Below are 23,324 nucleotides of genomic sequence, written 5' to 3'. Positions count from 1 at the left end.
GTAACGACGCACGAGTAAAGTTTGAGAACGCACGAGAATGATCATCCTAGATATGAAGAATAGCACATAATGATTTCGTTAATAGTTGTAGTTAGATAAAATTCTTAATATTTATATGGTTTACAATTTAATTATTTAGTTATTATAATTTCCTATCTTTACATATTAGTGTTATAAAAGAAAAATAACAAATTGTTAATTATTTATATGGGATTATTAAGTTTAAAGATTAAGTATTAAAATGGAAAGAATTAAAAATTAAAACTGTTAATTAATCAGTGAATTAAAGGTTTTAATAAAGAATGAATTTATCATAAAGAATTACCCAAAAAAAATTAATATGAAGCGATTAATCCGGGGGCATGGTTCGAACCCGTGACCTCCAGCTTGTTTACCTCGTTCCCTACCACTGGACTACATCTTAAATTCTGTGAACTTTATAGTTTTAAAAACATTTGATCGGTGTTTCGCTGGTCATCTCCCTTATTATAAAAACATACTGTCGCATGGTGCAAGAACAAAACCCACCAGCATGTTCTTTTGTGCAGGTTCTAAAAATAACGAAATGAAGAAGAATGAAACAACGGAAAAGAAAAGATATACCGAAACGATCCGAGTTAGACTCCGACGTGAATCCCGAGTCCCGACGTGTTGGTATCGTCTTTGCAAACGAAACGTGAGCCTCGGCTTAAGCTTTCTTCTACGGTGAACTTCCAACGTGATGCCGGTACCGTCGACATCTCTCCGGGTCTCCGACTGGTTACGAATTCTGGCGAGTGCTCTAGGACTCCGAATGATTCGAAATGATGTTTCGGGTGTGTGAAACAAGGATGATGCACTTTGAAAGGGTTGATAGTGTTGGATTTATAGTGCTCATAAGTCTCGTTAATAATGGAAAAGGATTGGTGATTGATCGTATGGGTGTTACAATACAAGTCTAGGTTCAAAATCGTGATAAAAAGGGAAACGCGGAACAGATTGCAATCCCGGGAATTCAGCGAAAAAAATGGAAACTTGGCAATGCTCATGGCTGTCAACAGTGGCGGCAATCAATGGTTTGAAACTGTCTCCGTCTTTTATGCGTTGATATAGTTCTTGATGTTAAAAAAAAAAAAAAACCTACAACAAAACCATAGTTGTTGTAGTGGTCTCCTGGTTCTACTCTTTTATTATTATTATTATTATTAGAGTTCTAAAAGTTTACCAATGATTCCCTCAACTTTACTAACAGAATCGGTTAGGCTTAATTGAATTATGACTTGATTAACTTAAAACCTTAACCTAGCATTTTAAATTTAGCAAAAACTAACTTGTTTATATATGTAAGTACTTAAATTAATTAATTAACTAAATAATTGAATAACTATATTGATAGGTAAAAAAAATCTCTCAACGGTTATATAACTCGTGAAAAAATTTCATGGTTTCAAGGTTAGGATTCAAAATTCAAAACGGGTCGGAGTTTGGATATTCGCTTTTGACGGATGTTACAGTCTCCCCTACTTTAGAAGATTTGGTCCTCGAAATCTTTGAGAAACACTTTTGAAAAGATGACATCTAAAGTTTCAAAAGAAAGAATACATGAATCCTTCATCATAATGTTTGTTTATGGGAAATTGTTTTCATGAATGCGTCACATAACATATAATGTTTCAAATAGTTTCACGTAGCATACTTATGAATTTCACGTAGCATAATGTAAGCATCGTAAATTTAGTCCATTCACAAGGGATTATTATTATTATTTGTTTTAGATTGCGAAGATAGTGCGATTCGTGTCTCCAAACTTGAAATGAAAGTAACGTTAAAAAATAAAGTTTCATTGATAACGAAAAAGAGTTGGCAACTATCTCTGAGGTAAGGAAATCACCCCTAGCTCATTGGTGAAGTTGAAAATTGAGCGAAGCTAATCGTTAAGGTAAGGAAATCACTCCTATCTTGATGATAAACTTCCATTTTTGGGAAATATGAGTATTAGAATAAAATGTAGAACAATCCACATGACATACTTTGTTAACCAAATTAACGTATCACTGGCATGTGAAATCGTGTACCGCAAAGTTGACTACCCAACATCGTCGCAACGAAGAGGGTGTAATGTTGTTAATTTAACATAGCACTACGCATAGTGCTATACATGTTAAGGTGTGGGTTAAAGGACAAGTTCATCACATAAGAATAACCCAATAATCACGAATCCAGTATAACATATTAGTATGCATGTATTAAATTGAAATGATATATCGTACAAATGTAAAACACATGAAAATTGAGATAGCATAAAAGAGATTTAACGTAAAACATGGATTGTCACGGAATGTAACATATGACTATTCCAAAGTAAATCGAAGTCCTTTTCAAATTAAGGAAACGTGCTTTGGCCTAATGGACAAATACTCTCATTGAGGAGCAACTAACGATATTTGTCCTTCCAGTTACTACACGTCCTTAGTCGATTGGGTAATCGAAACTTTGGCGAGAGCGAAAATCGAGGAGTGGTACTAGTTAAACAAGATGCGAGTTTCACCTCTAACTTGATAACATCGTACCCTAATGTGGTTGGTACTTATCAAAGGATAAGGGTGCACTAGAGTATGAAATGGAAAGCTCCCTTCAAGATTTGGATATCACCCCTAACTTGAGGGTAGATTTCGTGCAAAAATCAAAGTATAGCTGAGTGAAAATCATCACCAAGTGTGGGAATCACCCCTATCTTGATGAGTCTTTTCGATTGTGTTATAAGAGTGTCTTCAAAGCCTCCAAGTGTGTATTGTGTTAGCCTTAGGAAAGGCATGTATATTAAGAGTCCAAAAGAAAGTAGTGGGAAGCAAAGAAGATAGAAAGGAAGTTGTTTTAAGCAACACAAAGTGAATAAGCTCCTAAACTATAGACTAGGCAAGGCATTCCTAATTCCCTATAGTTATGGCTCTGATACCAATCTGGTATCAGAGTACTCCTACTATAGACTAGGCAAAAGTAAGGCAATCCTACCTAATTCCCTATAGTTATGGCTTTGATACCAATCTATCACACCCCAACCGATGGCGGAAACATCGGGATGAGACGAACAAATTGCTCAAAACAACATAACACTAATTGTGACAATATGAATTAAATCATTTTATTAAAACTAAAGAATAATACATTGTTTCAAATAGTAAACATAGATTCAAACATTGTTTAATTGCTAAAATGGGTATCTAGTCCATCCTAACTTGATTCCTTCATCATCTTGACTATTAACCTGCAACATGTATTAAAATAACATCAACAAAATACGTTGGCGAGTATACAAGTTTAATACATAGCATAAAGTAGAATAAAAGTTTCAATACTCATATCCAACACGAATAACATGATCCACTTTGCCTTTCCCAATAGACTAGCGGGAGGTTAACACGTCCAACTTGTTCAATACGATCAACTTGTTTTATACGATCAACTTGTTTTATACGATCAACTTGTTTTATACGATCAACTTGTTTTATACGATCAACGTGTTCAATACGATCAACTTGTTTTATACGATCAACGTGTTCAATACGATCAACTTGTTTTATACGATCAACTTGTTTTATACGATCAACTTGTTTTATACGATCAACGTGTTCAATACGATCAACTTGTTTTATATGATCAACGTGTTCAATACGATCAACTTGTTTTATACGATCAACTTGTTTTATACGATCAACTTGTTTTATACGATCAACTTGCATAGCATATGAGATTAACAAACAACAAAATGTTTCGTGTTTAATTGTGGATAGAGTGTGAATATAACAAGTTTCAAGTGTTGTGTAATTTGAATATGGAATACATGTTGCACCCAAAGTGTTTAAAACGAAAATGGGATCGAGTATACTCACAGTGATTGCGTTGCGTTTTCTTGTAATGATGCACGAGTAAAGTTTGAGAACGCACGAGAATGATCATCCTAGATATGAAGAATAGCACATAATGATTTCGTTAATAGTTGTAGTTAGATAAAATTCTTAATATTTATATATGGTTTACAATTTAATTATTTAGTTATTATAATTTCCTATCTTTACATATTAGTGTTATAAAAGAAAAATAACAAATTGTTAATTATTTATATGGGATTATTAAGTTTAAAGATTAAGTATTAAAATGGAAAGAATTAAAAATTAAAACTGTTAATTAATCAGTGAATTAAAGGTTTTAATAAAGAATGAATTTATCATAAAGAATTACCCAAAAAAAATTAATATGAAGCGATTAATCCGGGGGCATGGTTCGAACCCGTGACCTCCAGCTTGTTTACCTCGTTCCCTACCACTGGACTACATCTTAAATTCTGTGAACTTTATAGTTTTAAAAACATTTGATCGGTGTTTCGCTGGTCATCTCCCTTATTATAAAAACATACTGTCGCATGGTGCAAGAACAAAACCCACCAGCATGTTCTTTTGTGCAGGTTCTAAAAATAACGAAATGAAGAAGAATGAAACAACGGAAAAGAAAAGATATACCGAAACGATCCGAGTTAGACTCCGACGTGAATCCCGAGTCCCGACGTGTTGGTATCGTCTTTGCAAACGAAACGTGAGCCTCGGCTTAAGCTTTCTTCTACGGTGAACTTCCAACGTGATGCCGGTACCGTCGACATCTCTCCGGGTCTCCGACTGGTTACGAATTCTGGCGAGTGCTCTAGGACTCCAAATGATTCGAAATGATGTTTCGGGTGTGTGAAACAAGGATGATGCACTTTGAAAGGGTTGATAGTGTTGGATTTATAGTGCTCATAAGTCTCGTTAATAATGGAAAAGGATTGGTGATTGATCGTTTGGGTGTTACAATACAAGTCTAGGTTCAAAATCGTGATAAAAAGGGAAACGCGGAACAGATTGCAATCCCGGGAATTCAGCGAAAAAAATGGAAACTTGGCAATGCTCATGGCTGTCAACAGTGGCGGCAATCAATGGTTTGAAACTGTCTCCGTCTTTTATGCGTTGATATAGTTCTTGATGTTAAAAAAAAAAAAAACCTACAACAAAACCATAGTTGTTGTAGTGGTCTCCTGGTTCTACTCTTTTTTTTATTATTATTATTAGAGTTCTAAAAGTTTACCAATGATTCCCTCAACTTTACTAACAGAATCGGTTAGGCTTAATTGAATTATGACTTGATTAACTTAAAACCTTAACCTAGTATTTTAAATTTAGCAAAAACTAACTTGTTTATATATGTAAGTACTTAAATTAATTAATTAACTAAATAATTGAATAACTATATTGATAGGTAAAAAAAATCTCTCAACGGTTATATAACTCGCGAAAAAATTTCATGGTTTCAAGGTTAGGATTCAAAATTCAAAACGGGTCGGAGTTTGGATATTCGCTTTTGACGGATGTTACAGTCGATGACTATTCATTGCGATTACCTTAATACCAAATATGAGTTCAACCCAATGCTTTATTTATGTCCAAGTTAATCCTGATTCGACATTAGAAGTATATTGATTTTCCCCAATAACCGAATACTTTTGTCGCATAACCTTCTCCTTAGGAATCAACAATCTACTCTCTTAGTTCTTCAACGTTCAGTAGAAGATATTGTTAGGAGATTGGAAGAAGAAGAAGAAGAGGAGTAGAAAGTTCAGCCAGAGCAGCCGCCAACAACTGGTTATACATATGATGCGGAGGGCAACTACCTTGGGTACATGAATTTATGGGGGGGACTATTCCCAACATTTCCAGAACCAGGGAAAGAGCCCAATATTCAGTACGAGGACGAGTCAGATGAAGAGATCATTCTAAAACGGAGACAAAAATGGACGATGAAGTCCCACCTCCGATAAATTTTTGGAGTGACTCTGATGATGAGATGGAAGAAGAAGAATGAGCTGCTTATCAGAGGTCGTTAGTAAAACCAGAAGTGATTGAAGAAGAAGTTGAATTGGGAGATTCCCTTGATTTGATGTTTGGTGAAAAGGAAGAAGATGAAGAGGTAGCAGATAAGTTGTCTTGGAAAAAAGAGTTTAGAGGAGAGTTAGAGGGTTTGCCAGAGTATGTGAAAGTAGGAGAGTTTGATCCAAAGACTTTTGACATTTTTGGTACCGGTTCGGTACCGGTATTTACCGGTATTTACCGGTTTTTACACTAAAATACCGGTACCGTACCGGTATCGAACCGTACCGTACCAGGTATATTTGGTACCGGTACCCACTTTTGGGGATTTTCGGTACCGATACTTTCAGTACCGGTGCCAGTTCTGTACCGAACGGGTACCATGCTGAAGGGGTGAGGTCCCAAAAACCTCATAAATAAATATTTGGGACCATACCATAACTTTATCTTTTAGCCATCTTTGACCCCGCGCGGCCGTGCACTGGTCCCATAAAGAAGGCTTAGGAGAAAGACAACAAGTAACACTTGCGTGCTGAAAAGGAAATCATAAATCCTTGCGCCTTCCTCCATAAACAAAGGATAGAAATCCTAAGTTAGACACTTCCTCTTAAATAATACCCAGACTTAGGGATTATTTACTCAACTGGTGCTGCACGATAAGGAGTCACATTGGATTATGGCAATAACCTTCTAGAAGGACTCAATCGTGCACTACCAGATGGTTATAACCGTCTGGACACGTGTTGTCATCTCAGGCCTCCCTGAAACCACGGTGATGGCATGGAATTTGAGGAAAACCTCCACTTGTCCACTTTCCACGTGGCAATTCCCCAGCCGTGGATCAAAAGAGAGATCCGTGTGCTCTCACGTCGGATCAAGAAGATTAACGGAAGGAAATGTAACCGCCTACGGGGTTAGCATCTTCCGTTAATATTTCATCAACGAGTTTTCCCGCCCAAACTCTCGGCTATAAACATGAGAACAATTCAGGTATGAAAACCAAGTTACACACACTTCGTCAATACTTCTTCTTCTTCATAAACACATACTTATTCTCACGCCGGAGTCGGGTCACGGAGAAAACCTCCATTTTCCCCGTGACGAGGCTAACGGTTTTCTGTTTTGCAGTGTTCACCGGAGAAGAAGGTCAGTCACATCGAATCAAACGAGAGAGAACAACCCCCTTTATGCAGATCCAAACCCCCTAGATAATTTGATTCCGGTCATTTATCTAGTGTTTCTTCATTGGCGCCCACCGATTTCTCTGTTCTATCAGTTTTATCTCGTTTAGATTTGTTTCCTTCGTTTCTCTGTTTTCAGATGGCAGAGAATTCACCAACTCACCCATCAGGTCCTCGATCTGAGTTCGAGGGTTCTGCAACTGTCACACCTCGATTTCCACGTGTATCACCGGTGGGCCCGGTGGGGGATTACCGTGACGTAGTTGGCAACAATATAGTCAAACCACACAATATATAAATGCACAGCGGAAGCATAAAGATAAATATATTTCAACCTTTAATGTAATATCAAAGTATCACAATTGTCGAAATATAATCCACAGAGGATCAAGATAAAATATAAGTATTGTTCAACAGACGTAGGCATCTTAAGCTTGCGAGACTCTTTATTGATGCTAAGGAGAAATATCCAGCCAATTACTCTTAGAACCTGCATTTAATCTTTTTGGGGAAAATACATCAGTTTACACTGGTAAATACATTCAACCGACACTTTTGTAAAATGTTTAATAAAATTGATTTGAATGCACAAGGCACAAACTCTTTATAACTTGTGATAATTTATAATTAAATCTTTTAAAAGAATTACATGTTCACTATGCGTTCGGTTGCCGGGTTTAAGGTTAATAGACACGCCACATAGCATAAAGCCGTGGCGGGAAAACCAACGGTTATACCTTTAATAATATAGACACATTACGGGTGTACGCCTACACCCGTGTGTCGGGGTCGTGGCCATTTCGTAAAATGATGCCAAGGATATCCGGGACATGGTCATTAAGCTCCCAAAGGCGTAAAGCCAACAAAACGTATTTAAACGGGCCGATTAAATTATTCAATTAACCACCATATGATGGAAGATTTAATGCCCGAACAAGCGGTAATTTATATACCGTAACCCAAGCCCGTATAGGGGAAATAAGTTAAAAGTATTTACCTGAGCAAGTAATAATCCTTAATAAACAAGATGCAAGTTTCTTTTACTGGTCTCCTATTCTGGAACGAAGGTTTAAAATAACCTATTAGAATCCTAACGGGTCTTTAATTTAGCCTTAGCTTAGACCGGTTAGTTTCAAAGGATATTTACGGTTTAATCGCGTGAAAGGCGAAAACCGGAAATGGAATGTGATTCGGACCCAACAAGTTTGAAGACTTATTTTATATGGGTAATATAACCACACTCTGGATTTTGAAGTCAAAACAATAAGGTTTGACCCATTTCGGCTAGTTTATGTAAAGTAGTTACATAAGCCGAACCGTGCGCACAAAAGGCGTAACGGGTAACCGTAAGAGTCCTACACAAGTTTCCTAAGTCAATATGCTTTAAAGGGGTTGTGGTATCAGTAGGATACCTTCCATGATGCCCGTAACGAGTTTAAATCCATTATGTGCCCCGTAGGGGTATTTCGGTCATTTTAAAGATTATAAGAGGTTTCTGAGTTCTACAGGAAATCTGAGTTTTCCGAACAGTTTATAAAGTCCAAAATACTCCATTTATTATTTAAAATCAGTAGCAACTGGAACCGGGTCAAAAGACCTTGTAGAACTCAAGTTATGCTCGAAAAGGGTATATTCGGTATTTACCGAACCGATGCCATAACCACAGGTTATGAGCAGGTTAAAAATAATTAAAAATCTTCAAAGATTCCAAAATATTATTTTACATCAGTGTGTAAAAGGTTTGGTGTTGAAATCTGGGTTTAGATAGTCGTTATGCTAATTGCGCCGTTTAATTACTAAAGTTTCCGTAATTGCGCTAATTAGCATAACTCCTATTCTGGACCTCGGATTGATGTGAAATTTTAGGGACATGCTTAGAAATCAGTGACTAAGGTTATTGTCCTTTCATTTGTCAAAATTCTCGTTTTAAATTGAAAAGGGCGTTACGGTCAACTTTTAACCATTTAACGGAAATGTGCTAAAGACTCGGACAAACAACGAACCGGTCACAGAGGGTTATACCATCATGTAACCTGGTCCTAAGAGAGTCCTAAGGCATATCTAAATCATACCATAACGGGTCAGAACTGAAGTCAAAGCAAAAGTCAAAGTTTTGCGACCTTCGGTTCCGAACCGGGTCAAAACAGTAAATGGTCGGATCAAACAAGCTTAGACTAGCTAATATACTTATTATCATGTTATATGAGTGTTAAAACAGGTTGTACGCTATCTACATTACCGATTATGCATAAAATCGCAAAATAGCCTTCTGTTGACTTTTTCTAAGCAAGTTTGACTCGACAATCGGACTAGTTAGAGTGGGAATCAGAGGGTGCCCTTTTAGGGGTTTAATGCCCACATGATTACCAACATTTAACTACCTTTGATTCGACAAACCACTGGACCATTTGAGATTTATCGTCAAGTCAATCGTTAATTACGACGGATTGACTTTTAGGCTATAACTAAGCAAAAACTAAACCACAAAGGGTTAGGCATACTTACAGAAGCTTGGTGCACGACCAGAGATGTTAGAAGAATGCTCTTGAGCTCCAGAAGTGATCAAGAAAGCAGGTTTGAGGTGTTTTTCAATTGTGTGCATTACATTGCCTTTTATAGTGAAAATTGGAGCACAAGATCATCACAACTAAGTCTATAATTGCTCATGGATGATCAGCAGCTGTCCCTGAGTGCTAGGGGACATGTAGGGGGCGCCCATGCTGCCATAATTGCTCCCAAGGTCGGTTAAAGCATCAAACAGTGAATCTGTGCATGTTTTTTGCATCTGGCACCTTGACGCGGCCCGCTTTAAGGTTCAGGCTACGCTCACGCGGGCCGCCTGAATCCTTATGTTAGGAACCGGATCTTCACATGGCTCGCGGCCCACCTGAACTTCCTTGTTTCTCTAATGCGGCCCGCATGAGGCCTGTAATTCAAGATTTTCAAATCTTTTGCCATTATTAGCCTGACCTTTCGGTTTCGAAGGGGTAACTTTGCGATTTGGGCCTCGATTATTTACGAATAAGGGCATCGTGACTTTTACCCGCGCCGTTAAGTCCCCGGTTAGTTTAATTACTATCCGAAAAGCCTTATCTTTCATTGTTGACGCTTCTAACCCCTTGGATACGGAATTGATCATAACTTTCTCGTTTTAAAACGGAACTTCGCGAAATTTATATCGTATATTCTAGTGAGCGTAATTTACTGTTACAAAGCCTCGGGTATGTTAAAGGGTCACTCGTAGGTATAACTTAAACATGTTGACACAATTAACCCCTGTAGTTTGTAATCTCTCACTTTCTTCCGTATTTCGTTCCGTACGATCCATGATTTATCCGTTTGAAGGTACGAGCATCATTTAGGGTTACTGTACATTGTATTTATCCCTCGTTGACATTTTTAACCCTCGAATTTACATACTTTCAATGTTTGTCAACTTTAGTCCTTTATTTAGTATTTAATACCACGTGTAAACTCAAGATACGTGTCAATACATTATTGGACGCAAAATTTCGAGGTGTTACATCCTCACCCCCTTAAAAGAAATCTCGACCTCGAGATTTATTGGAATAGATGAGGGTACTTCTCCTTCATCGTGGACTCTACCTCCCACGTGTACTCGGGACCTCTACGGGCATCCCATTTCACCTTCACAATCGGTATGTACTTCCTGCGAAGTTTCTTAACCTGTCGATCCTCGATCGACACAGGTTTCTCAATGAATTTTAAGCTCTCGTGGATGTGTACATCTGTATGCGGTATAACCAGTGATTCGTCAGCGAAACACTTCTTCAGGTTACAGATGTGGAACACATTGTGGATACCACTGAGCTCTTCCGGTAAGTTTAGTTTGTAGGCAACCGATCCGACACGTTCGATTACCTCGAAAGGTCCAATATATCTCGGGCTTAGTTTGCCTTTCTTACCGAATCGCATCACCCACTTCCAGGGTGATACCTTAAGTAAACCTTGTCGCTGATGCGTGTGTAGTGTAATATTATTTTGATGAGTATTTAAGCCCCTTTTTACACTTTTAGCCAAGTTTTAAATTTATAAAACACGATATTCACTAACACTAAACACACATATGGGCAAGTGCACCCATCGTGGACGTAGTATAGTGTTGGTAAGATACAGAGGTCGTCCAAGGAGACAAGAGCTTTTAATACCGGTTTATCCTCAACGTCTAATCAAATCAAAAAGGTTAGAGAAATGTTTTTAAACTAAGAAAATAAAAACTAACTAAATGCTGAAAAATAAAAATAAAATAAAAACAGATAGACAAGATGAATCACTTGGATCCGACACGTGTATTAGTATAACCTTTGATTATTTTCGCACTTTTGCACTTGTTTAAGAGATTATCTTAGTTATTGTAGTAGGCCCCTCTTTTGAAGGCGACGTTACCCTCAACCCAGTAGTTTGAGTCAGCAAGGATACAATCCTAAAGGGTCGGATTATTGAAAGATAATGAATTAAGTTATTAATGCAAATTGTGGTAGGCCCCGCTTTTGGCGGTGACGTTACCCTCGGCTAAGTAGTCTGAGTCAGCAGGGATACAGTCCTAAATAGCCGGGTTATAGTATTAATAGTAGTTAACTTATGAGGGGGTCAAAGAGTTTGGATCCCCGCCATCCAATACCTATGGGCATTGAAGGAGATCCTACTAAATTTGACCCAGGTCCCAAGCAGGACCTCTAAACGCTGAACAAGGGCAAGACCTTTACCAAACCGTTCCCTTAACCCCCGACCAGGTAGCCAACATACCTCCATATAGACCGTGGAGATATGAATGGTGAAAATCTTTTATTTTATATAGACAGTAAAATAATGCCAAGACACCACGGACAAACGATAAGGAAAGATCACCTTCAACATAAGTAACTAGTTATTAAAGTCATTAATACAAAACCAAATAAAAAGTGCAAAAGATTAAAAATAAAAAGTATTATACTAAACACTTGTCTTCACCAAGTGATGTAAGAGACTTAGGCAAACATGGCCTTGATTGTCAAGAACTCTTACGATCAATCTTGGATCCCGAGACGACTCACACACTCTACGATGGACAATGGATGATGGTGGTGGATGATGGTGTTATGGTGGTGGTGGGTGGTGGATGAGGTGTGAGAGAGGTGGTGTGCCAAGGGATGAGAGAAAATGAAGCCAAGCTCCTCTATTTATAGGCTGAACAGAAGGCTGGACACGGCCCCGTGTCCGCTGGACACGGCCCCGTGCCCGTCTGACATTCTCTCACTTCATTAATTGTAATTGCGAATTACAATTAATGCGCCTGCTGTACTTTCACCACGCCCCCGTGCCCGCTGGACACGGCCCCGTGGTGGGCAATGGAAGCTTCTACTGGTTTGTCTTTTCTGCTGCTTCCTGGGCACGCCCCCGTGTTCGCTGGACACGGGGCGTGTTCAGACTCTGTTTCTTCTCCTTTGCCTTGGGAGGTGCCGTTGAGGGTCCGGGCATTCTACTTTTGTTCCTTTTCTTGTATTTATGGTAGAATTAGTTGTCTTTTTGCTTCTTTTGTGATTTTGAGCTCATTTCATCCTGAAAATACAAAAGGAAAACAAAAACACTCTTTTTCCAACATTAGTACTTAAAAAGGGTTAGTTTTATGCCTTAATTGATGTGATTTATATGTTGCATTTTACACACATCAAATACCCCCACACCTGAACTTTTGCTTGTCCTCAAGCAAAACTCTTTAAATGTGGCTTACACTCCCAAATGGAATAGGTAGAAGAGAAGTTTTTTTTTTTTTTAGCTTGTCCTAGAGTGTCGGGAATCCAAGGTTTTTATAGGTTTTATTTTTATTTATTTACAATCCTATTCGTTATGATTTATTTTGAACGTTTCATAAGATAAATTACTTGTTTGGGCATAGCATGCCTTATTAAAATTCCATTTATATACAAGTTCACATACCTCACGGGAGATCACTCAACACTCGGCCGAAGGTGTATATTTTTAGTGAATCACTCGAGAGCGGCATGGAACTTACGCCTTCCATAGGCTTGCCAAGCAATCAATCCTCCTCCTTTTTAACTTTTTACCTTTGTAAATATCACGAGGACTTTTGGGGTGAAGGGTTAGGCTTGGGTTAAAGGTGGGTGGTTGGTTAGTGGTTAGTAAGAAGGGCGAAAATCGTAACAAGCGTCGGTTTTCGTGAAGTACCTTGTTTTTAGTGACTTTTTTATTTTGAAGTATTTCTCCAAACAAGCTTTTATAGCTTTTGTTTGTTTTTGACTTCATCATCATCATATATATATTTTTTTTGATCGTCACATAAAAAGGTGAGTTTACGAAAAAGCGAGCTTGTTACTAAAATAAAGGGTGAAAAAAATAAAAAGGTTTTTGGTGGGTAAAAAGGGTTTTGGGGTAATGAAATGAAAGGTTTAGGCTCAAAGGGGCTATCTAGGGGGATTTTGGGTAGGTAAAAAAAATGAAAAATAATGGTTTTGAAAGAAAAATGGTTAGTCCTAATGCCTCCATCATTTACTTACTTGGGTTTAAGTTGGTAAGGACCGGGAATGTATCGTCGTGGCAAGTTCTAGATTTGTAAGAACCGAGCGGCTATTCACACAAGAAACGAAAAATGAGCATTTAATCTAAATATGTGTATTTTTATGCTCAATAAAGGCTCAAAACTCACTTTTGTGGGAATGGGTTTTTAATGTGATCAAGTATATATAATCGAATTTTTAACTAGACTTGTTATACCGTTTCATAATTTTCTTATGTTGGTTCTTTTTATCACGACGCTATCGGTTGTAAACTTGTAAAAATATAACCTTTTTAGAACTTGTTATTCCCAACTTAAACTAAGGCAAGTAAATAAAAAAAATTGAAAAAGTTTTTGAAAAAAAAAATAAAAAATTTTGGGGTGTTTAGCGGTTCCAATAGAGTTTTGTGTAAGGCTTGTGTTTAGGATTTTGCAAAATTTCAAGGTTTTAACATCCCCCCCACACTTAAATTACACATTGTCCTCAATGTGTCCAAAAATAATGTTTTTGGTTGATTAGAATGTGTAAAAGTGAGTTAAAAAGCAAAGATTTATGTTACTGGCATCCTGGATACGGCCCCGTGTTGACCGGGCACGGCCCCGTGGTCAAGTGCCAGTAACAAAAATTACAGAATTGAAACAGAAGCCTGGACACGGGGGCGTGTCCGCTGAACACGGCCCGTGTCCAGTTACCTGAACTGGGTGATTTTCTGCAGGGGGCTCAGCACGGGGCCGTGTTGGTTGGGCACGGCCCGTGTTGAGCCTTCTGTGATGGAGATTTTTGTCGGGTTGCCCTGTTCTTCGTGCATGGTTCCATTTTTCTCGTTCCCTTTTTCATCCATTACCACCATGAGTGTGTTTTATTCTCAAAACAACCATCAATCTTAAAAACCATCATAACATTGCTAATAGAGAGACATTACATAAAGATAAAAATTACATAAATATTAAACTTATGGAGTTCTAGCCCTATGTTTTATTTTAATTTAGCAAAATTTCCAAGAAGCTACTAATCTTGGTTAGATAAGGCTTTGTAGAACTCCTCCTTTCGGGTGTGGTTCTCCTCATATGTCGGCAAGCCACTCCTCTACCTCCCTTGGAAGGAGAAAAGAGGGCTCGTTCGCATTAGTTTGAGGAGTTTCAACTTCCGCTGGAACTTCTTGTGGGTTTTCCATAGGAGGTTCTGCGGGAAAGTCTCCCCACCCGGTAGGGTTGTTAACACCGAGTGCCAAGTTCCAGTCTTGTTGTGGAAGGACTGGTTCCATAGGAGGTGCTACCAAAATGTTTAACCTTTGGTGCAAAAGGTTAATCTCTTGGAAGCTACTTTCAAGTCCCATTGTAAGATCGTTAATACGGTCAATGAGGACCTCCTCTACTGACGTCATTTCGTCGAGAGCTTCCCTCAGTGCTATCACGTAGTGCACAAGTGTAGCTTCAACGGAGGGCCTCCTTCCCCTTCGGCTGTTTGAGGAATGAACGGATGATGTTTCGCTGTTTTCACTCGCCATTCTATGAAAAATAAACCAAAAGCAGTTTATATGACGAAACAGTTTCTGGACATGGCCCCGTGCTCATTGAGCACGGCCCCGTGTTCATCTTTCTGCAGAATTTTGGAGCAAGGAATCTTGGGTTTTTAAGTTATTTCCTGAGTTTATGCAAGATTTTTGACAGTAAATAACTCTAAACAATGTTACATAACATGTTTTTACCAAGATTCCATGATCAAAACTCATTGTTCCCTACCACAAAGATTGAAAATTCAAACTTTTCATGGTAGTTCTTGAAGAAAGATGAAGAAGAAGGAAATGTCTAGAAGAGGAAAGGACAAGATGGGTTGTTGGAAACTTCTTTTAGACTTACCTAGGATTGTTTGAGAGAAGATTCCTTCAAATCTCTGTCCCCAAGTTGGTCCAAATGTGCAGGATTTTTGGCTGCATTTATAGAAAACGACAGCCTGCTGGACACGGCCCCGTGTCCGCTGGACACGGCCCCGTGTGCAGATAAAATTCTGACACAGTTTGTCCGTATTCTGACGTTCTGATCAGAAGGGAATCTTTTGGTGGACACGGGGGCGTGTTGGCCGGGCACGGCCCCGTGTCGGAAAGCTGTTTTATGAAGTTTTGTCTTTACTAAGGAGCTAATCTATATCGGGTGGCTCTTGACTTGTTGGAACAACCCCAAAGTGCCTAAGATACCTTAATTGTCCTATACTAAGGCGAGAACGCAAGAGGTTGTCGGTGAGGGTAATTCCTATTTTCATTCTAGGTGGACAAGTCCAACCCTTTCCCGGGCTCTCGTTAAAGAAGGTGTATGCCGAATCGCTCAGGTCTATGTATGCATCGAACAAAGTCGATGGGGAGTCCTTCACGGCACAATCGGCACAGGGACGACTATCGTCCGCGTCTTTTCTAGGTAAGAAGGTATTTTCGGGAGCAACGAGGTTGTCGGAATGCGGTTCCAACATTTCCTCATGGTCATCGTCTTGGGATGGATCTAAAAAATCCTTCCTAAGTTCTTTTGACCAATTGAGAAGTAGTTCTTCTAGTTGAAATAACTCGTCAAGGAGCATTTCTCCTAGAATATCTGGCTGGGCGCATTCGAGGGAGAAATAGTGCTTATTTTTACTTTCGCCCCTCTTAAGGTTACAAGGAATCGGTGGGTCTATATAGTGGGGCCTATAAGTGAGGAAAAAACATTTTAATTCCTCATGTTCGCCTCCACATATTCGACACCACAAACCATAAGAGTGCCGAAAGTAAAAAGAATTACTATCACTCATGTTTGTGTCAGAAATTACCAACCGCCGGGATCTAACGGTTCTGTTTTTAGCAACTGAATCTTGGGCACGGGGGCGTGTTGAGTGGACACGGCCCCGTGTTCAGCCTACTGTCTGACTTAAAACAGGATTGCCAGTTCCAATGATTGAGCACGGGGCGTGTTCAGCGGGCACGGCCCCGTGTTGAGCTCTGCAGAAGCTAAAAAACTAAGAAAAAATCCTAAAAAAATTAAAGAAAAATAAAAATATGATTAGGCCGTTGATTCCTAACTTTCTTAAAATCCTTGTGTCCCCGGCAACGGCGCCAAAAACTTGATGCGTGTGTAGTGTAATATTATTTTGATGAGTATTTAAGCCCCTTTTTACACTTTTAGCCAAGTTTTAAATTTATAAAACACGATATTCACTAACACTAAACACACATATGGGCAAGTGCACCCATCGTGGACGTAGTATAGTGTTGGTAAGATACCGAGGTCGTCCAAGGACACAAGAGCTTTTAATACCGGTTTATCCTCAACGTCTAATCAAATCAAAAAGGTTAGAGAAATGTTTTTAAACTAAGAAAATAAAAACTAACTAAATGCTGAAACATAAAAATAAAATAAAAACAGATAGACAAGATGAATCACTTGGATCCGACACGTGTATTAGTATAACCTTTGATTATTTTCGCACTTTTGCACTTGTTTAAGAGATTATCTTAGTTATTGTAGTAGGCCCCTCTTTTGAAGGCGACGTTACCCTCAACCCAGTAGTTTGAGTCAGCAAGGATACAATCCTAAAGGGTCGGATTATTGAAAGATAATGAATTAAGTTATTAATGCATATTGTGGTAGGCCCCGCTTTTGGCGGTGACGTTACCCTCGGCTAAGTAGTCTGAGTCAGCAGGGATACAGTCCTAAATAGCCGGGTTATAGTATTAATAGTAGTTAACTTATGAGGGGGTCAAAGAGTTTGGATCCCCGCCATCCAATACCTATGGGCATTGAAGGAGATCCTACTAAATTTGACCCAGGTCCCAAGCAGGACCTCTAAACGCTGAACAAGGGCAAGACCTTTACCAAACCGTTCCCTTAACCCCCGACCAGGTAGCCAACATACCTCCATATAGACCGTGGAGATATGAATGGTGAAAATCTTTTATTTTATATAGACAGTAAAATAATGCCAAGACACCACGGACAAACGATAAGGAAAGATCACCTTCAACATAAGTAACTAGTTATTAAAGTCATTAATACAAAACCAAATAAAAAGTGCAAAAGATTAAAAATAAAAAGTATTATACTAAACACTTGTCTTCACCAAGTGATGTAAGAGACTTAGGCAAACATGGCCTTGATTGTCAAGAACTCTTACGATCAATCTTGGATCCCGAGACGACTCACACACTCTACGATGGACAATGGATGATGGTGGTGGATGATGGTGTTATGGTGGTGGTGGGTGGTGGATGAGGTGTGAGAGAGGTGGTGTGCCAAGGGATGAGAGAAAATGAAGCCAAGCTCCTCTATTTATAGGCTGAACAGAAGGCTGGACACGGCCCCGTGTCCGCTGGACACGGCCCCGTGCCCGTCTGACATTCTCTCACTTCATTAATTGTAATTGCGAATTACAATTAATGCGCCTGCTGTACTTTCACCACGCCCCCGTGCCCGCTGGACACGGCCCCGTGGTGGGCAATGGAAGCTTCTACTGGTTTGTCTTTTCTGCTGCTTCCTGGGCACGCCCCCGTGTTCGCTGGACACGGGGCGTGTTCAGACTCTGTTTCTTCTCCTTTGCCTTGGGAGGTGCCGTTGAGGGTCCGGGCATTCTACTTTTGTTCCTTTTCTTGTATTTATGGTAGAATTAGTTGTCTTTTTGCTTCTTTTGTGATTTTGAGCTCATTTCATCTTGAAAATACAAAAGGAAAACAAAAACACTCTTTTTCCAACATTAGTACTTAAAAAGGGTTAGTTTTATGCCTTAATTGATGTGATTTATATGTTGCATTTTACACACATCAAATACCCCCACACCTGAACTTTTGCTTGTCCTCAAGCAAAACTCTTTAAATGTGGCTTACACTCCCAAATGGCTTACACACATCAAATACCCCCACACTCCCTACTTCGAAATTGAAAGGCTTACGCTTCAAATCTGCGTAGCTTTTCTGCCTATCTCGGGCAGCTTTCAATCGATCGCGAATTTGGACAATCTTGTCCGTGGTTTCAAATATTATGTCAGGTCCTGTCATTTGGACGTCTCCAACTTCTACGCAACAAACGGCCGTTCTACATTTTCTACCATATAAAGCTTCAAAAGGTGCAGCCTTAATGCTTGTGTGGTAGCTATTGTTATAGGAGAATTCGACCAATGGTAGGTGGTTGTCCCAACTGCCACCTAAGTCGATCGCACATGCACGAAGCATGTCTTCTAACGTTTGTATTGTACGCTCACTCTGTCCATCTGTCTGAGGGTGGTAAGCTGTACTGAAATTCAAACGTGAACCCAATGATTGTTGGAAGCTTCTCCAGAAGTGTGATGTGTATCTGGTATCTCTATCAGAGATGATAGACACAGGCACTCCATGAAGGGCTACAATCTTGTCTACAAACAACTGGGCCAATATATCGGAGCTATGAGTCTCCTTTATGGGTAGGAAATGTGCTGACTTGGTCAGTCTATCAACTATTACCCATATTGTATCGTTTCCCTTCTTTGTCTTTGGTAATTTGGTGATGAAGTCCATCGTCACCATTTCCCATTTCCACTCGGGAAGTTCAGGCTGTTGTAGCAAGCCTGACGGCTTTTGATGCTCAGCTTTCACTTGTGCACAAGTCAAGCACTTTGTTACATAGTGTAACATCCCAAAAATATAAGTTCATAAAATTTACAATTTATTTGTAAATAAATTAGTAAAACAAACTAACTAGGGGTGACACTAACCTAGTTAGATAATGACTAGTGAGTAGTTAAAGGACAAAAAGGGGACTAAAGGAAATTAGAGGGACCAAAAGTGATTAAACTAAAATTTAGTTTAATAAAACATGAAAAATAGAAATCTCAAACACAAATACGTGTGTGAGATCGACCAGACAAGAGCAGGGGGCGACCAGGTTCATCAAAACCCTAGTTCAGCATAAAATCTCTAAATTGAAGGATCAAACTCAGTCCAAATCAAAATCCGAACATAGATTAGTGATCCTCATCACAAGGGGGTTACAAGGTATGTAAAATTTGGTGTTAATTCTCTGTTTGAAATTCTCATGAAATTGGGAAATCTGAAATTTGATGATGCATGTTTGTGATTTGGTTAGCTTAGTGATGACATGGTGTCTAGAAGTAAAACCTAGACAACTACATGTGAAATCATGTCCAAATTCAGGAAATTCCATGAACACATTGAAGGTGGGTTATGGGTTTTACAAGATAATGATGAACACTAGGATTTAGAATGATTATTCTAGTGTAATTTGATCATAGAAAGTGATTTCAGGAAAAGTATGATGTTTAGGGATAAACCCTAGATGATTTCTTGTCAAAATCTTGCATGATACTTGTAGGGTTCATAATCACCATTGTAGGTGATTAATAAGTTGTAGAAACTTGGTAAACACTAAGATCATGATTCTTGTTCTAGTGTAATCTGAGTTCTATGAGGTACTTTCTGAAATTTAGAAGTTAAAACATGTGTAAATGTGACTAATTGAAGTTTGTTTAGATGATTATTACAAGTCATGAACTTGGTTTTGATGATGTAAAAATCTGACCCGCTAGGTGTTTGTTAAAATGCCTAAGTGGGGATTAAAATTGTCACACCCCCAAAATCCCACACGCGGAGTACCACCGCTTGGAGGCGTGACTGACCAGGATCAAGCCACCAATCATATCAAACATAGCATTTAACAATAATCAAAGATACGATTGATGTTTCAAAACCAAATACTGTTTAAGTAGCGGAAGCATTAAATGTAAAACCCAAAACATAAGTATCAATGTGTGAATGTAAAAGTGTTTAATAAGCATTCACGAGTTCTTGTCCACAACGACCCGCCTCTCCTCTGGTGCAAGCTCCAAGTATACCTAAGGCCCTGCAAGGCATGCAGCAAATAATCAACAAACTAGTTGAGCGAGTTCACAGTAAGTAAGTTCATAATCATAGAGCGTGAGTTAACTAGTGGGGGCTTCCCATGTTTATCCTGGCTAATGAGGGCTTCTCATTAACGGTACTTACTAGACTAACTTCCGACCATGTGTTCTTCTTTACCGAGAACAGGAAAACGTACAGGGTCACGTAGGCTTTACGTGACGTGCCCTTCCCCGAGGACAGTGGTACGCGTGGGGGCTACGTAGGCTTTACGCAGCGTGGCCTTCCGACCTGGAAGCCAGAGAATGGTATTGGGTTACGTAGGCTTTACGTAACGTGTCCTCCCGACCCGGGAGACATATGGCAAATATACTGGGTTACGTAGGCTTTACGTAACGTGTCCTGACTAACCTGAGGACGATGGTCTATAGTCTGGTATATGCGTAAGTACGAGTAATCGTTCCATATTCAACATATCCAACCCAATTCCCAACCCGGGAATCCCATGCCTTGGCTGTGTGAACTCACCTTGGTTTGCTCGGCAGATACACAAAGAGTATAGATAAGCTAGTAATTTGTCAATCACGTCCTAGCATGGTTGTAATACAAGTCAGGTTCGGTGTTCAAGTAGTGCACGTAAACAATCAAAGCAAGCACGTATGCACGTAAACAATCAAGAGCATACACTTGTGCGATTCATTATATGTTTCCCAAACAATACCCGGCCCAAACAATAAACCCATTCAGTAAGCGGCCCAAAGATAACAATTTAGACATGAAGGTTTCGGCCCAATTAATCAACATTCAATGTCTTGTGCGATTGGCCTAGGCCCAACTATAAACGGCCCATTGTGTTGTGTGATTCAGCTAGCATAAGCAGCCCAAACATATGGTACGTAGTGGACTTGTGCGGTCCGATCAGTTGGGCTGCCCGGCCCAAAAATAACCTACGGCCCAATGTAACGCATATTAACGTTGTGCGATCCAGCTGCTTTTGTGCGATTCAGCTGGGTTGTGCGATCCAATACCCTTGTGCGAGTAGACTGGATTGTGGGACAAGCTTTTGGGCTTGTCCGGCCCAACAGTTAGGCTAACCCAACAACTTGTGCGATCTGCCACCTCTTGTGCGACTGAGGTCACATTGTACGGCTGGGACCTGTTGTGCGTGTGATCTTGTGTGATTCAGATCAGTTGTGCGATCGGGCCAGCTTGTGTGTGTGTGGTCCATTTGTGCGATCAGTTAAATCATCCCATTAATCAAGCAAATTCGGTTACAATCAATAACTATTTCCAAATTTATCTAACTCAATCAACACAATTCCAACAAGTCGTTTAGCAAGATATCGATCAAACAAGATATTCTATCAAGAATCCTCATGAACCCTAATAATCGTATGAACAATCTCTAACAATTTATATGAACATATGCCTAGGACATCAACCAATCCGATTTCATGAGCATACACATATGACCGATTATCAGGACACTACTTAGCATCATACGATTAACAGAAATACCAATCATCATCAATTAACACTATAATCCGATTTCTTGTGAGCTTTAATCATACACATGAGCCGATTTATATTCATACAAACTCTACTAGCGTAACCAATCACAATAGCCATACAATCACTTAACATCAAAGAGCAACAATCAAACATGTAATCATACTAACCGGATTAGTGAAGGGACAAGGATGATCCGAATGGGGATCTTGTGCTGCCGTCGGTTCCCAAGCAAGAGAGAAATAGTAATTAGGGTTTGGTGTGTGTGAAGTAGTTTGTAACAAATGAGGTAAAGCTAATTCCCTAATGGTGTATACACGGTTAGAGGGGGTGGGCCGGCCCTTACATGGGCTGCCATGTTGGTCCGTGTACAAGGTGTAAAGCCCAACGGCTTTGTGCGATCCAAAATAGGTGTGCGTGTGTTGTGCGTTTCTTGTGCGGTTCGGTACATACATACATACAATATAACACAACACATGATTCACAAAGCTCACATAACACACAATAACAAAACATTTATTAAGTCCAATCATATAGTCTAGTTCACATATGCACATAACGTTACACAAAGCGAGTCTAAAGTTCGAGTTGTCACATTATCCCCAACTAATTGGAAATTTCGTCCCGAAATTTGGTATGCACTCACTGAGGAAGCTAGGTAAACTGTACTGTTCACTGGTTTTCCTGGGGTGTCACATCCTCCCCCCGTTGATCTGGAATTTCGTCCCGAAATTCCGAAGTAGTAGCTTCAGCCTCAGTAGTGGTTGCCTGGTTCCCGAATAAATGGGGGTACTTTTCTGTCATCCTGTCTTCGCGTTCCCAGGTGTACTCTGGGCCACGTTTGGAGTTCCAACGAACTCGGACAAGAGGGATTCTCTTGTGTTTGAGGACCTTCACATCCCGGTCCGTGATTTCTACTGGCTCCTCGACGAACTGCAACCGCTCGTCGATAGTGAGTTCCTTAAAAGGAATGATGAGGTTTTCATCAGATAGGCACTTCTTTAAGTTCGATACATGAAAGACATTGTGAACTGCCCCGAGTTCAGCTGGTAGGTTCAACTTGTATGCAACTTTGCCAACCTTTTCTATGATTTCGAAGGGTCCGACGTATCGCGGATTCAGTTTGCCCCTTTTGCCAAAACGTACCACACCCTTCCAGGGTGAAACTTTCAATAAGACCCGGTCCCCGACCTCGAATTCCAATGGCTTTCTACGCTTATCCGCGTAGGCTTTCTGACGGTCACGTGCTGCCGCCATGCGTTGTCGTATCTGTGCAATCTTTTCTGTGGCGTCCACAACAATCTCTGGACCCGTGATCTGACTATCTCCCACCTCTGCCCAGCAGAGTGGTGACCGGCATTTACGCCCGTACAATGCCTCGAATGGAGCGGCTTGAATG

The sequence above is a fragment of the Helianthus annuus genome, chromosome 1, assembly GCF_002127325.2.
Source record: "Helianthus annuus cultivar XRQ/B chromosome 1, HanXRQr2.0-SUNRISE, whole genome shotgun sequence".
In the NCBI taxonomy this organism is placed as follows: domain Eukaryota; kingdom Viridiplantae; phylum Streptophyta; class Magnoliopsida; order Asterales; family Asteraceae; genus Helianthus; species Helianthus annuus.
Note: the sequence above shows the minus strand (reverse complement) of the source record.